Here is a 17334-nt window from a genome sequence, read left to right as displayed (position 1 = left end):
GTCAGTGCTACGCTAATATCACTAATTGCCACTGCTGTTCATTAATCATGTGTTTGTGCATTTGTCCAAGGCAAAAACAACAAACAGAAACAAAAATAAAAACAAAATGTCTCTCACTTAAAACCAAACAAATACACCTTATTAACGAGCCAACTTCTATCCCTGGCCCGATCTCACAAAGCCCATCTATCTTGTTGTATCTGCAGCCAAATAACACGGTTCGTGATGATATGTGTGCTTTTGTTGTTTTTTTTCCCCTTTCTTTTCTCGCCCTCTTTTCCTCTGACACGTTATCTATTCGGCTCCTGTTGTGTTTGGACGAGGACGACACCAGTGTGTACAGATCCCCCCGGCCGGGAGGCGACAATCCCCCTGGGGCCGGTCCGCTCAATATGTCACGCGTGCCTCTGCCCACCGCCAGTCCCACTGGACCCCGTTTCAAGGACACACGTCGGCCCTTCCCATTCACAGCGTCCCTCGAGCCGCACAGGCTACATGGCATTAGCATAATGGGTGCAAATCCCGCATTTCAAAACGCCCTGCTCTGCGCCCCCCCCAACAACGTCCCCCCTCACTGTTTGTGTAATCACCTGGGTCATGCCAGACAGCTAGTGGCTTTCCGTGCTAGCGACACGGACGAGACAGTGTATAATGGATCATAATGATGGTGCTCGCAATGCATAGCGATGAGGTGGGGAGGGGTGGGGATGGGCTGGGGGACATATCTAAAAGGAAATGCCACACAGAGAGCTGTTTTCAGTAAGACTGACAGGGTAAAAACCATGTTTGTTTATGTGTCTATATGTGTGTTGTAGCTGGTTCCTATGTTTGCATATAGAAGGCGTCCACTTGGTATTGCTGAGATCCCCTCGAACAGTGGGAATTGACATTTTGTGATTGATGTGGAAGAGATTTTTGCAAGCCATTCATATGTAGGAGCTCGTCCAAATTGTGAGCTGAAACAGAAGACATGGTAGGCAAATCTCAGTCGGTCCCTCTAGGGCAGTCTGAAATGAGAACTATTGTCTGTTTCAGCTCTCAATTTGACGTCATTTTCACCTAACCACAGGGGGGGCCTAAACAGTGTATGTGCATCGAGGTGGGGAGTGAAGGAGGGGGGAAGACATCTGTAGTTTCAGCATTTTCAGCATCAGTTCATTAGGCCGACAACATGGTCCATCTGACCAGCCTAGACTGACATCAGCTCGTTCTCTGAAAAGTTCATTTGTGCCAATAGCACTCCAGGCTGACAAATGCTGAGGAGAATCTCATACACATTGGGCCTGCACACATCGGCTCTACAGACACTGAAACAGAGACTGCATCTATGTGCATCACCACAATATGTGGCGGCGCTGACTTGAACATTTCTGAGAGAGGAACAAAAATGTTGTTGTCATACAATACAACCAGCATATTTATATAAAGGTCATTGTTTTTTCATACTCCAGTAGGCAGAACTGCAGTTTTTTTTCCAGCCTAGCCATTAACATGGGAATAATCTGCAATTTAAGAGTATTTAAGAAAAAAAATGCCATTGCCAAGCCAGAGGGGTGTCGGTGGGTAGCAGCAGGACATCAGTAATCTCAGCATCCAGACAGACTGAGCACACCAGGAGTTTACACCAGAACCATTACCCAGAGTGCACCTCTCCACTTGTCTGTCGGAAACAGAAGAGTTCTTTAAAATGTCTGGGCATTCCCGTGCTCTCTGTTCACCATATGGTTCACTGTTTGATCAAAGGGATGAGGATTCTGGTTGCCTCTCTCTCTCTCTCTCTCTGTGAGCACACACTGGGACCCAGCACGAGAAGAAGGCATGAAGAAAGATGGGGAGACAAAGCACTGAGAGTGAGAGAGAGACAGAATCGAAAGAGTGCACACTTCTTGAGAACGGAGGAGCGTTGAATTACATCTGAAAACGAAGCCCGTCATTAAAATGTAGATTTCAACCTGACTGAAGTCCGCTTCAGTCCCTGTGAGGAATAAGTGCCTTGATTTTCTTCCACCAGATCAATTATTCAATGATTACAATATGCAATGATTATCACCGAGTACCTTTGTTCTTCTGCCACTGGGGAAGGGAGTATTGGAAAAAACTATATTTTACTTGCAGTCCATTGTACAACATTTGTATTATAATGACCTTAACATATTTTATTTATCCCTTGTATGACTAGGAGGTTCCCCATTGAGATGCAAAATTTGTTCTCCTCCTGGGTGCCGAGATGACAGCAAAAAAACTGCAAATTTAACACAGAATGAATTCCACATTGCTGCGCAAAACATGAAATACATGCAAACAAAACAATGAGGGGCAGGGGGGCAAACAAAAGAGAGAAAAATAGCAAATAATTCACAGGGTAAATAATGAAGAACTTGTTGTTTCAGGCATGATTTTATGGAACAGAAAAGGCTCTTCCTTAGTAGTAGTGTTTGAAAGATCTTTAAAAGCATTCAGTGAAGGTTATCACAGTGCCTTTCCAAGCCAGAGAAGCTATAACAAGAAAAGGCAGTTTTACAAACCTCTGTAGGCACATTGTATAGTCTACGCCTAAATGTATCATGAATGACTCAGTAAAGCTGCCAGCTCGTCATAAGTCACAATAAATGTTCAAGTGAAGCAGAGAAGAGATATTTGTTCTGTTCATTTTCAAGAAATGTGCTCTACAATTTACTTTGGGCTGCAATAATAATTCTCATAGGACAATGAAACAATGATTTCTATATCAATATATTAATGATTCAGTACAAAGAACACATTTTTCCTCATGTCTTTGGATACAGCCCACATGTGGACACATTTAAGACATCCTATGCAAGGTTTTTTCACTTAACATAACAGCTTTGAAGTCATTTAGATGGTAAAGTAACTTGTAATAGGTAGAATTGGACACTTCCTGCAGCCTTTAACTCACCATGGAGTGTGCAGCCTTGCTAGGCTACTTGCTTTTCCCTGACCCTGAATTGCTTTCCAGCACATGAACAATAGCCTACTATTTGTTTAAAATCGTGTAATATTACCTTGTCAGTCGACTTGGCTCTTCGGAATTTACCTTGGCTGGTTTGTAAACAAAACCACATGTGCGGTGTCCAGGGGTGTTAGCCATGATGGCATTTATGACAGATGTGTAACAAAAATGTTGCCACTGCCGGGGGAGCCCAGTATCAAAAAACAAACAAACAAAAAATGAAACTGCATTGGACAGCCTACCTTGGAGACTCAGGACACGGTTATCAAAATGTTTCCTTTCAGATGTACGCCAGTGAAACATCTTCTGAAAACATTGGCTTCTGAAGAAAAAATATCAAAGAAAACAGCACAAATTTGAATGACTAGAAAGACTATGGGGGGAATGTACCTATGTTTCCCACTTTTTATGAGACAGGGGAACATAGGATCCTTTTTTATTTCTTAAAAGGTCCCATATTCCCTGTTTTTTCCAAAAAAGGTCCTGTGTTCCCTGATATGTATTGCAATTTGCAACCGGTAACATATAGGACTTGGGGAACATAGGGATGACCCTGGACTATGGATATGAATGTGAGTAGAAAGTTATCGCAAATATGTCCTCCCAGGTGTCTCCTTTAGAGGCAATTGAGATAATCCTTAAACATCAGCTGAGCTATCACAATCAAACACTGTTGATTAATGTGTCTTGTAGCCTTATGGTTGCAAAACATGCTTGATGATATGAGAGTTAAATAGCCTATGCCTGTTTGTTGTGTCATGTTGCTAGCAACTAGCTACATGAATGAAACTGCTAACATTAGCTTGCTAATATGCCCCTTCAGATTGCCTTACCATCTCTCATTGAGAAGTTGAGGGGGAAAGGCTTTTCTATTTTCATATTTCTGAGGTGAACTAACTAAGCACTACATTTCCGTTTAACCTGCCATTTTGTAAATGGTAATGTGAGGATGAAGGAGTGTTTGAAATGTGCAGAGAAGAATGGATAGCTAAGTTAATAGATAGCCTGTATACTCACAGCACTCTGAGGAGGAAGAGGGTGGTGGCATATACAATTCCTCAGAGAGGGTTTGCCGCTTGTCTTGTCTTCATCCAGATCTTTTGCACTATGCTACTCCTGCTGCTGCTGTGGGCAACAGTGTCTAGTCCACCCATATGTATGCGACAGGCATGCTTGCTGGTATGGAATACAGTCAAAGTCAACACACATCTCACTATCAGGACCAGCAGCGGTCAGGAGTGTTTCTGTGCACTGGCCTTGCAAAGAGACTGCACGAGTAAGTCAATCTGAATGTTTTCCATTTTAGTGGCACATAAAAATGAAGGTTTTAGATGGGGCAAGGTGGGTGGGTGGGGTTTTTGGAGGTGGGTATGGGCCTGTCTATTTCATTTTATTTCATATTCAAAAATAAATCCTGCGACTATCGCTGCTTCTCTGGCACCTTTACTACAGAATATGAACTTTAATCTGAGTGTGCACATTTCACATTCAATCCCCTCAACTGCTTTGGTATAGGGAGGGAGCGCCAAGACCACGGAGGTCTCAGGTCCCTGATATCCGCGATATCTGATTCAGATTAATTGCAGGCGGAGTGAAGTCGAGCACAGCGTCCAGTCTCGGACTGGCTTGTCGGCTTCTTTTATTGTCAGTTGGGGAAATCTCACGCCCCATTACTCCAGCCACAGCATTCGTACAAGACTGTGATGCCGGGGCTGCATCACCGAGACAGAAGACGGCGCAATCAGTGGAGTTTTCCTGCACCTCAGGATCCATTTGATGCCGGAGCAGGGACAGTTTTGCCACAGGCGTTGCGTTTGACCGAGTGTGACAAGAAGTGCATCCACAGCTTCAGGCAACCTTAGATTCCCCCCTCTTTCCTACCTCTACTCCCTGGCTGTTTTCCCTTCCATTCATACCTTCTTATATCCATCTTTTTTTTTTCTACACTATTTGTGGTGGGGTGAAACAGTCATGGCCTTTAAACAAACCTTTGCTGAATGCCAGGCACACTGTGGGGGCGCGTGAGGATTCATGGGGAAATTTGATTAGGCACGGATTGTTCCGGTACAGCAACACACCGTTCGACTCCAGCGCTGTGCGCCAGGAATCAGCATCCGCCGTCAGTTCCAGCGCCCTAATGGGCTTCACTGATGCGCTGAGCACCTCTGTTTACAAATACACACAGCCCCTCCTCAACACACACACACACACACACACAGACACACATACACACCCCTCCCGCATGCACCCATAGCCAAATAGCAGCATGGGGACTTGGAGTCTTTGGAGAGATCTTCTTCTCTGTGTGGATGGAGACATGACTGCACAACATGACAGAATGGAAATGCTGTCAAGAAAAAAAAAAAACAATGAGATGCCAGTCAATTCTGCGATCGAAGACTAGGGCCACACCCACACAATGGATGCACCTGGAATTAAATATGACGTTGCCCACATGGTGGCAGTAGCCTGGAGGCTTGAGAAGAGAAGAGAGGAGAAGACAAGGATGTCTGTGGCCTCATGGTTCCCTAGTTCTGGTCCCAGATTTCCCAGGGCATTTCAAAGTGGATGGAGTGAGAGTGTGGCAGAATTAATCAGTCGTGTGACTGTCCATGTATGCCGAGAAATCACCGCCCATTGGCCTTTGGTTGATGACTGGTTGCACCGGTAGTACTCAGCCCTGACTGACTAGTATTTATATAGCAGGGCGTGGCTGCAAAAACAGCACAGCCTTCTCTGGCAGTAATCAATGGGTAGGGCTTTAAAAATGTCAGAAAGATCAACAACAGCCAGTCCATCAAGTCTAAACATTAGCGGCATGTCACCATATCAAGCAGATGTGCCTATACCAAATGCAGTCTCTCAACCACCCACAGGTTTTGTCATTTGTGTGGAATATGAATGCTTTTGCAGTCAAGGAAATGTGCATTCTGTATTGTTAATGGGCCAACTGTCTGTGAAACACTGTAATTTATACTCTGTTTAAATATAAATGAAATACACACTCAGAAAAAGATTTGGAATAACATTTCATGACTGACTCATTTACAGATCGTGACAAATTACGTGCTTTAAGCCCATGGGCCATGGCACCATCCGATCTAGACAAAGTGCACATGCTTTCCCCCCCTTGAAACAAAAAGCCCAGCCTGCTTTCATCTCAATCGAGTGACAATACGTGCCTAACATGTTATTCTAAATGTGCATTAGCACAAAGAGCAGGCCTAACAGGTCCCGGGAGAATGGCGGTATGGCCATACCTCTCCTCTGTTTGAAGCTGTTAAGGCAACAGTAACGCATCAAACACCCAGATCTAAATAAAACTGCCATTGGAGAGCATTTCAATGCACAGTCGACACACACAGCGGAACTGAGAGCCATATGTTACCTTATTCGCGCAGCCCATAGCAACAAAGGTAGAGGGGTGTTTACATAGAGTAGCAGTGGCCCTCAAAGTGCCTTTAAAAAAAAAAAATCATTCAAACATATGTTTTCTTCTCACATATTGTAAAGTGTTTTTCTTAAGGTTGGTCTTCTTACTAGTCTACCATTAAGCAGTAAGTTGTTTTCTATGGGTTTTGCCAATTCTTGAGACAATAAAGGAGTGAGAGCAATATGGAGATAGCTGGCTGTGTCATCACCAAAAAAGGAATAGGAATTTGTAAACACAAGAGCGATGCCTTAAGCCATGTGTGATGAATATTTAAAGAGTCGGCTGCTATGAAAGAATTCACTTCGAGTTATTTAAAGAGCACCACTGTTAATTACTGGCCTCTCGATAAACGTGGATCATGTGTCGTTTTCCTCTGTCTCGTACCTTCCAGCTGCTAATTAACTAAATGGCCACACATTAATTAGTGCTGGGAGATCAATTATTTTTATTTTAAAAAACACCGCCCCAGGTTTACTGACTGAAGTCCAACCCATTGTGTCCAGAACAGGAAGGAAATGCAAAGATGGTTAATTGTCACCAACTACGCTGTCTACCGCAGGAAAGGAATAAGTAATTAATTAGAATTATGCATTTAATTTCCTTGCAACAATAATAGATACAGTGCTATCAGCACAGTACGTGTGTGCTGCAGAGTTTACTGTAATTTTTTTTATTTTAGAATGTATTCCCATCCACTTTCCGCCCACCGCTCCTTTGCAGCGTTTCCTCCAGATATCGTATGCGAGCTGAAAACTACATGAAGTGTGTGTGAGTCACACCTGTGGTATTCTCAGCCCTTTAAAGTGCTGCATTAGTATGCTAAGCACTCCAAATCAAACATTTGCTCTTGCAAACCCATTTTCTTTCAAAACTTCATCCATTCGGTTTGTGAGTTGTTTGTTTGGAGTCTTTGTGTACCGAAGAGATAAAGCCCAATCAAAGACTCAAAGGAATCACATTTTGAAGATATTCAAATAATACAGACATCACAGACACATTTGCATTTGAATGCTTTGACAAAATGTATCCCCCATCATACTGTCATAAATAAATAAATTGTGCAGTTTGTAGCCCCACCCATCCAAAGCAAAGAAATAAAACAAAATATCCAGTCCTTTCAGATCATTCTGAAACAAAATCATTTCACCCTGACCTAGCACAGTCTCCCACTTAAATCCAGGCCCATATTTTGTGACTTCTCCGGTCATTTCCATTCTTTTCAGCATGAATAGCCATTTTTTGTTTGGTGGTCACACACACAGTAGATATAGAAGCTCTTCTGCAACGTGCCAAACTGACTACATTTTGGTGAGATCATGATGATGATGTCACGTCGATGTATTATTCAGGCACTAGATCACTATAGCTACTGTAGCTCGGCCAGCAGAGAACACATCATCGTTTGCATGCATCACCAGCTAAGCAACAGTTAATAACCATGCCAACAGTGCATGGGAGGCTCACCATGAGAAATGATGATGAGACCAGGTCAGCTTTAGTGACACCATGTTTCCATGTCCTGGGAGTGGCCCAGGTGTGGAGAATATGTGTCCAGAAAATACACGGTGATTGATGGAGCCGCTGAAAGGACATTTTCCCCCTCTACGCACCATCACCTCCTCACAGTGTGCTATCCACTGACAGCGCAGGTTCATCATTACAGTAAGGTTTCACTCTAGCAACGGGCCCTGCTAACAGCAGGATCCTTTCAACACGCTTTGTGTGAGATACAGTATACTCAGAAACATTTGGAACATCCTGAAAAGGCATATCTTGTTCATTTAAGCATTTGTTTGGTCACACACAGTGTAATGTAAACACTGCCACAAGCTGTTAGTGAATCCAACCATTTCAGATATACTGTATATAATACTTATCCTCCTTATTTAAGTCATTTAATGTCGGCCTTATTATGTTTTTTGTTTGTTTGTTTGTTTCGTTTTTATCATGTTCTGATCTTTGTATTCATGTTGACTCCTCCCGTTGGTACTTCATGCACATCCATGTCATCCTGCTGTTTTCCCATCAGTGTTGTTATATATGATCTGAATACAATGCATTATGTCAGATCCATCTGTATTTTTTTTAACCAGTTCTGCCCTTTTTTGTAGCTTTAAGGCCATGGGTTGTTGGCTTTAAATGAATTCTGTTGGAAAGGTCAAATGCTGAATCTTGATTAAGCACTGGGGCTAGATCATGATTGATCATATTGTGGTTGCATTTGAGACTGAACCAGTGAACGTGAAGACTATGTTAAGAGGTAACTATATCCACCCTTATTTCATGGAAAATTAAGAATATTTAATGGAAGAGAATCTTTCATATCTATTAAATTCATCCTAGTGTGGGGGGAAACCTGGTGGTGTAAAACATTCTAATTGACAGGTTGTCTGTGATTACAAGTGTTGAAACAGAATCACCCACCAAATATTTCCTTTCTCTCTCACACTTACCAATAAGTATTGCTCCTTATGATGTCTACCCTTCAATTTACTAAGCAATTTATCATCATTGACTGCTTAGAATGGTCTGACCAGGGGTTAATAGACAGTTCTGCTTTCTCTCTATGTCTGTTAGTCACACGCTGTGTTTAGAATCCCACGGCATACAACAAATTACTGAATAATTATGTGTTCATTGGTCTAGGTGTGAACACCCAAATAGAACAATATAGCAAACAAAAACAGGAGCGGGATGGACTAAGGGCTGCATTGGGTAAGATGACCAGAGAGCACAAAGCTGTAGAATGACATCAGAGATCAGGGTCTGTTGTATTTCAGCCTCAGTGTCACTAAGACACCATGAAATGAATAACAGCACAGCTTCCTATAACCACGTCTGTCTTATTTTAATTCTGCTGATTAGCCTATAATGGCAGAAAACAGGTGTCAAATGACAGAAAAAAAAATCTATGTTTTCATGCTAGCAAGTTGTCAAAAACATATCGCTGAAACAAATTCAACAATGTGTTTTGGAGCTTACAGTATATATGCTGCATTGAGGTGGAAAACAGCCATGAGAACACTGCTTAAATACACGAGTGAAACAGTGCTTGTGTCATTTCCCATTAATGGAGCTTATAGTCCTTGAGTATGAAAAACATGAGGAAAGCAGGCCAGGGAGCTGAATGAAATTAAAGATTAGCACACTGCACCAGACTCCTGCAATCAACTCTGCATACCCTCATTTCCGTCTGTTGTTTTTTCGGACCGGAGTCACCGGGAGGTAAATTAAGTACATTAAATTAACCTTGCCTGCCAATGAAAGCATGGGATTAACACGGGAACACATCTTGGCCATTCACTAAACAACAGTGAGCCATGTTGGGCATGGCTTATTAAAATCACCAATTTGGTCTTTCTCTACAAAGCACGAGAAAAGCAATAGGGCCAGAGGTACTGTCGACAATCCAAGCCATTCTGGCACAAATCCATACAGTGTTTATAATAGGAATTTTGTGTCGGCCAATCTCTTCTTCAATTGCATTTGCAATGATTATGTCTTCAAAGGGATACTTACATTAATGACACGATTCATAATTGAGACTAGATATTGGCATTTCTATTTGACCCATGGTTCAGATTCTTCGATACGCAGACCATCATATTTCAGTGAACAGGGAGCTGATTGGATTAAAATATTCAATTATAATCTTCTGCCTTTACCAGGAAAACGTCTAGACAACAGGTTCAAATTCATTTGCAAAGCTGAAAGCAGTCTTTTTGTCTCTATTTTTTCCTCCTGGCCTAACCATGCCAGGCCCTTCTTCTTCTATCTCTCTCTTATGTCCCCACAACTGGCAATTTCATAATCCTTTGAGAGGTGTACGTATACTCATGTGCAATACAAATGGCTGTGATTTGTGTGCCCTGGCAAAACTGGATAATATCCTGTCTATGATATTACGAGGTTACCTAAACCAATTTTGAGCAAACACCAACACAAATCATCAGCAACAGGATGAACCAAATCCCTGCACCGCAGTAATGGCTGACAAAGTGCCCCCAAATGCATTATAATGAAATACAAGCTTTGTTGTTGTCATTGAGCACCCTCTGATTCACTGTAGCATTTTTCGTTGAAGATCTTTTCCGCCTCAGCCTCTGTGGAGGCTGCTCTTTTCCTCTAATGCAAACATGCTTGCACACACACAGGGCCCAGCAGTGTAATGACATCCCGCTAATGTTAGCCGCTGTTTCAGCAAGCATCAGCAAACAATGTCTGCTTGTGGCCCGAAATTAACAATGATAATGAAATCAAGGCTCGACTAGATGACACAAGGCTGCTCCTCCATAATATCGTGCATCACACCGAATTAGCCTCTCCTTCCCCACAAAGCAATGAGCAAGTCACCTCAATTTAGCCTGCCCGCTTGAGCTAAATGACCGCGGTCATATTGACCAAGGTGCGTCACATGCAGGCCCTTCTCCAGAAACGTCCAGGAGTCACCGAAATGACTTCACACATGGAGTCACAGACAGATGGAATGAAAAGTCACTCGACCATAAATATAATGGAAACATGCCTTGAATTCTATCATATAATGAGCAGTACACTGGGAGTTAATTAGATTTGGACTGGTAAATTAAAAATGAAAGAAGTGGTTTAAGAAGACTTGTGATTGTGTTTGTGGTTGCCTGACAGTCTGTGACCATTGCCTTTGTCAGTTACAGGTATACTCAGTCAGGACTACATAATCTGGGCTTCGGACAGAATGGAAGAAGGGTCAGTGTGTCCTTCCTTGTCCTGGCTGTCTGATAGTGCATAGTGCCGTAGATGATGAGTTTGGATCTAGCTGAGAGCCTCTCTGTCTCTGTCGCTTTAATAGATTTGAACAGTCTAGATTGATGAAATGCAACCTGAGGTTCACAGGACTAATCTTTGTCAACAGAATAGAGTAGATGACTAAAACAAATACTTCATTTAGAAATGAATGAAGGTAGGTATTCAGATTATGTCTCATCTCGGTTGATGCATTTTATCGATTTGGTGAGACAGCTTTCAATATTCCAGAGCCCGTCGCTGGATAAAGGAGCTCACTGCTAACAAGGTGTGTCAGCTTGGATTACATTTGTTTAAATTGCCAGCTCTTACAATGGATAAGTGGTTATCAAAAACCTTCTCTCTTTAATTTCTCTCCAAGAAACCAATCGATTGCTCAATGCATGAGGTCTCCAGCACTGGCCAACAACGTGACTCTATCGTCTCAAAAAACAACAACAGGGTTTTGCCATTATGGTACCAACAAGGACTCCCGCCTTAATCGAAAAACCTCTGGTGGAGTAACTGCTGGGCTGCTCCTGCTGGTAAAACATCATGTTTATTCTGTGTGCCTTCAAAAACAAGACAGACAAACAAAACATAATAATGTGGCATATTTGTGAATTTCAGTAGACCCCCAGGGGAGAATAAATCACTTCTTGTACAATTGTACATTCACAGTCACTAAGTAATTGACGAGGAAACACAACATCCCTGAGAGATGTAAGCAGGCAGTCTGTACGACTGTAGTATCTTTTCTTCCTGGACTATTCCTTCTTATATTCTGATTAATATTTGCCACTTCCACTGTAACCTCCACAACCCCCCTTTCCACAGATACAAACATACACAATGCATAGCATACGCGCTCCATCCATACCCATGGCCTGTCGTATGCACATGCAAGTCATGTATTATTCAGGCCGTGGCACAAAACCTCCACAACATCACAGGGTCTGCAGCATCATGGAAACTGACAGAGCATGAAGGGGGCCAGTTGTGACTGAGGGGGCCATCGCCATTTCGCTGCGCTCTCTCTCTCTCTCTCTCTCTCTCTCTCTCTCTCTCGGTGTCAGCCTGCAACAAAGGAGCAGGGATTCAGCTTCAGCCAGAACCAGTGGCACTGTCTCCTCTATGCTCAAGCCCTGTGTGTGGACATAATCTGCTTGCACTGACTGTCAGTTTAGGGCATTGTCGGCCTAAATTGGTTAAGGGTGCACCTCTTGAATCAGACGAAAGATTTGCTTTTTTCCCCCCTGTGATCCTTCAGAAATGGCAAGTCAGGTGTACAGTGAAAATGGACACATTCAATTTAAGTAAAGTAGTTTAAATAATAAAAAAAAAAAGTCAGACTTGACTTGGTGTTTGAAATGGTCTTGATTGACAGGCCAGGCAGACGGAAAACATGCTGGCGAGGCGACAGAGAAAGAGAGCGCTGGAGAGTGAGGGGAGGCAGAGAGAGAAGAGCCTCAAATTGATTTGGTAACGGAGGCTCCGAGCAAATCTTTCAAAGGCCACGGAGTAGGGGGGAACTCTCTCCCCGAGAGCTGGACCTCCTCTTGAATTTCCTCTGCCTCCATAATTGAGGTGCCAGGGAGCCCGAGACGGAGGGAATCTATTTCAGCCCTGACACCCGTTGGAATGGCTGGGGTGGACGGGCGGACGTGCTGAATGCAAACGCCTTCAGACAGAGGAGGAACACGGGAAGGGAATGGCAGCCTTATCTGAATGACTACACCTTGCACATTCACTCAGAGACGCGGGTGCCTGGCGTTATTGTTGGGGGGAACAATTTGAATGAAAACATCACATCGTTTGGCTGAAAAGACAACAATGCGGCAGGAGGAGGAATCGGAAAAGCCCCTGTTTTTGTGCACAACATGTTTCCTGATTGCGCGAATTGAGAAGGGGGCCTCGTTTGTGTGTTACGGACAACTGCGAGTCTGTGTTATGAATAAAAAATGAGAATCAGTTTGATTCAGTCTTATTCACTTCCAGTCCATTCCCATATTTTCCAATCCAATTCAATTGCTCGTAACACAGTGCGCATCTTAAGGCCGCATATAGTGAACCTTCAAAGTCAAAACCAACCCATAATATGAATCTACTGTCTATTCTATTCATTGCAAGACCAGTCAAGCCTGTTTTTTTTTTTTTCCTTTTTCAAAAACTGGGTCAAATGTGGATAGGTGCCAGTGGCACAGTTTTCTTGGAGAGGTCCCCGGTTGCCAAAACCGTTTGCCATGGATAATAACCTCTTCGGAGGTGTTCACAGATCGATACGCTGAGCGGACGTGTGGCCAAGCGTGAAGGAGACTCGCAGGCACCTCCACCACGCCCAGCAGGACCCCCGAATGGCTGTTAAAGCATCCATCCGTGATCAAGCGACCAGCGGCAGCACACAACGCCATGATGGATTCCGCCATTCCGGAGGACCAGAGAAACCAAACGACATCTTCCTCTCGGCTTAAATGACACAACGACTTGCGTGTTGCGTTTGGTTACTGTGATTAATGATAGAGTGGAAATGAAAGGAAACGATGAGGTTTTAGACCTTGATGTAGTCGTCTATACGCAGTGGATGATGGATGTGTGTGTAATGTCTTTGAGCCGTTCGGTCAGTGGTGTAGTGTCTGGGGGGGCCAATAAGACCGGTATTCCAGCTTACTGTGCACTGACCCCCTTAATATTAGCTGCTTTGCAACTTCTTTATTGCCAGCGGTCCGGTGAAGATGATTATCTTTCCCATTGCAAGCAAAACTCCTGACTCACTGAAAGCAGAGCTTGATGCTGTCCACATTAGGAGTCCAGGAAGGTGTCCAGGCAGGGAGTGATCGCTCCTCTCTCCCTCTCGCTCACTCTGGCTCCGGGGCGGGAAGAAAAGTGGTCAATTCGTCCCCTACCGGGTGGGATTGAAGGCGGGAGAGGAAATAAGACGGTAAGTCACGCTTATCTACCCCGCTACAGGCTGCGTACGCGGACAGCCTATCCATCAGGTGGCGCCACACGGACAGCGGGCGAAGCGTTTCGGGCGGCGGCAGCAGCGGCGGCGGCGGGCGACGCTCATTTGCGGTAATTAGTGCGGCGGGTATTGTCTGAGGAACAAGCAGTAGATGAGTCAGCCTGTCAGAGCAACAGTGGTAGAGGAGTTTCCTGTGACTGGTGCAGTCGCACCAAGCGCTTGTCAGCACATTTACAATGGGGTGGGGAATCACACTATGGGCAAGGTGGGTTGTCAGCACTAATTCACTTTCTTCTCTTATCAAATAATTAGCTCAGCTTGCCCATTGCCATCTAATATCATATATTTACTACATATGATACACATGTATTGAGCATATCATATGATATACATTGTATATTGTAGTGCTTTATTCTACATGCATATCGTAAATTCAGTTCTCTGAAGGAACGGTGGGCTTTAGGTGCAGGGGTTGTATTGGAAGCCACCTAATTTGATTCGGGTGGTTTTTCTCCAGCCGTGGTATGAGGCCACAGAGGGACAGAGTGATACAGTCGCACGATGGCCGAGATAAGAGAGAGCTTCCACGCTCCCACAGATGATGATGCCGTGTGGGTTTTATCTTTTAGATAAGCACCTTCCCCCTACGCCACACACCTGCCTCCGTTTATGCTCTTTACCCGCTGACGTCCTCTGATTTACTGTACGGGACCGCGTTGCCAGGACGAGCATAAGGAATGGAATCTCGATTAGGCTGTAGGCTGGAATTTATGAGAGACCAGATCCTCCTCCTCCTCCGCTGCTGCTGCTGAGGCTGGCAAGGTTGCCTCGGCGACCAGGCCTGGTAGTCAACCACAAACCTCCAGCACCATCAGCACCATCAGCACCATCACCAGAGACTCGTCGCGCTCGCCCTCGCCCCAGTGCTCTGACATTGTTCAACCTCTGTTTCCATTCGACACGCCTTATGAATTTAACATGCCCCCCCCCCCCCCCCCCTGTGGCTTTGAAATCAGACAAAAGGGCCCATCTCGGAGGTGGGGATGTCTGGGGAGCACCGACGCCCTCCGCGGACCCCCTGCTGGGTAAAGAGCATTTGAACTGGGTGCAGGCAGACGCAGTGCCGGGGCCCCTTGTCTCTTTGGCAAAAAAGGGAACCCGGCAAATGTTTTATATTCATACGGGGGCATTTTGGAGGCTGTGACACTCAAGCCGAGGAGCATGCGGGCGGGTGGTGGCGGGTGGAGGGTGGTGGCGGCAGGATCAGGAGCTGCAGCAGCAGCAGCAGCAGCAGGCCCTCTTAGATCCGCGCGCCCGTTTGAAGTCTGCGGCAGACACTTGACTGTGCAGTTGACCCCGGGGCGCACGAGCCGCCGCTTTGTGTTTTTACCCGCAGTTGTGTTTTTGTTGTTGTGCTCATTCAGCCTTCAGCCCTGCCAGCCAAAAGACCCCCCCCCCCCCCCCCCACACACACACACAAACAACACACACATACACACACACACACACACACCAGCCCAACCCCCCCAGTCTCTTTCTGTGTGCCTCATGCAAATAAAGCCAAAAGCACCACACATTTCCAGCAGATTAGGCACCTCAGTGTAGCGCGCCTCATGCGGGTGGCGCACACACACACACACACACACACACACACACACACACACACACACACACACACATTCACTGGCCCGCTCCATCTCTCCACCGCGCCTCGTGCCTCCAACCACCAGCAACCTGCAGGCGGAGAACGAACCCTGTTTTTGTTTTCACAAAGAGAGAAAGAGGAAGGAGGCTAAGGATGAGAGGAGGAAGAGGAAAAGACAAAGAGACAAAAGAAAAGCAGGGCCAGGGTGTAGGGAAGGAGAGAGTGAGGCAGGGGGAAAGGATGCAATGAGAGATAAGGAGGCAAATAGCAGGGGGGAAGAAAACAACCGAGAGGCTGAGGCTTTCTTTAGACAGACAGAAACCACACACGATGCTGCAGGAGGAGGTGGTGGAGGAGGTGGTGGTGGTGGTGGTGGTGGAGCACCAGGGACATTCCATTTGACCTTGTCCACTTGTGGGGAAAAGCCATTCCTTTGACATCCTGTGAACCTTGGGGGCCAAACAAGGAATTTTCTCCCCGTTGGTCTCCACTGGGCCAAAGACGGACCCCCCGCCAACCCCCTCTCATCTCGACCGGAATGTCAGCTTGACAGCAACCCTTTCAAACCAATAACACAAACATTATCCTGCTAAATGGTCTGGAACGTAAAGATGGGGCAGAATGTTGAACCACTGGTTTAAAAAATGACAAGAGGATGCAAGAGAGGCCACTGTCTGTTCTGCTGCAGCGAGAGAGATGGCACATGAAAATGATAGCTGTTTTTTCACATACTGTGTGTCAGAGGGCATTTTATGTATTTCCTATACTGTAGGTGCTTACATATCTTATGCTATGAATTCAGTATTATATGACATGCATTTTGCATTGTAGTTTTTTATTTTAGCAAATGCAATTCATTTGATCTCTGTTGCCATTTACTGCCAGTAAATATTAATATTACTGATCACAAGACCCAAGAATTACAGCTGGCATCCGGTTTCCTCTGGTTTCTGCTCTTGAACAGTCCGCCCTTTGTTCTGAGCAGAACACATAATCATTCTAATCATTCCATTACCTTAGAAACAGGGAAGGGTTGTGATTTTGATCAGCTCTAATAGGGGTGCATATGATGTCCTTAATGTACGCAGACGGAGCCACACAAGCTTCCCCAGTCAAAAACACACTTTGCTAATGAAGTCCAGAGCCCTGTTATCTAGCTGCGCAGAAAGAGCACTGATGCAGCAGCAGCCATATCTGTTGTAAGACTAATGGAATAAATGGGGAAGCAGGGCAGGGGCTAACATTTAGCTGGTTCTACACGTGAGCGAAAGTTCACGATAACCTTCTGAGCTGATTAAAACAAATATTTTAGCCGGGTGCTACACAATCAGGACTCCTGGTACGAACTACATGGTCCTTTAATTCTTCTTTTTTATGTCTTTCTTTTTTTTTCTTTTAAAAAGGCACTTAGAAAGCAATCAGTGTTGACACGCAATGGGTTCCGACACAAACACTAGCAAAGGCCCTTCGTCTCCCTCTCAGTATTTAAGCATGGCTGATTATACAACACTGAGGGCTCCCACAAACGAGAAATCAAAGGTCTTTTTTTGCTATGTAAACGG

Source organism: Sardina pilchardus, chromosome 12, assembly GCF_963854185.1.
Source record: "Sardina pilchardus chromosome 12, fSarPil1.1, whole genome shotgun sequence".
Classification (NCBI taxonomy): domain Eukaryota; kingdom Metazoa; phylum Chordata; class Actinopteri; order Clupeiformes; family Clupeidae; genus Sardina; species Sardina pilchardus.
The sequence above is the reverse complement of the archived record's forward strand: the minus strand, read 5'-3'. Positions refer to the sequence as shown.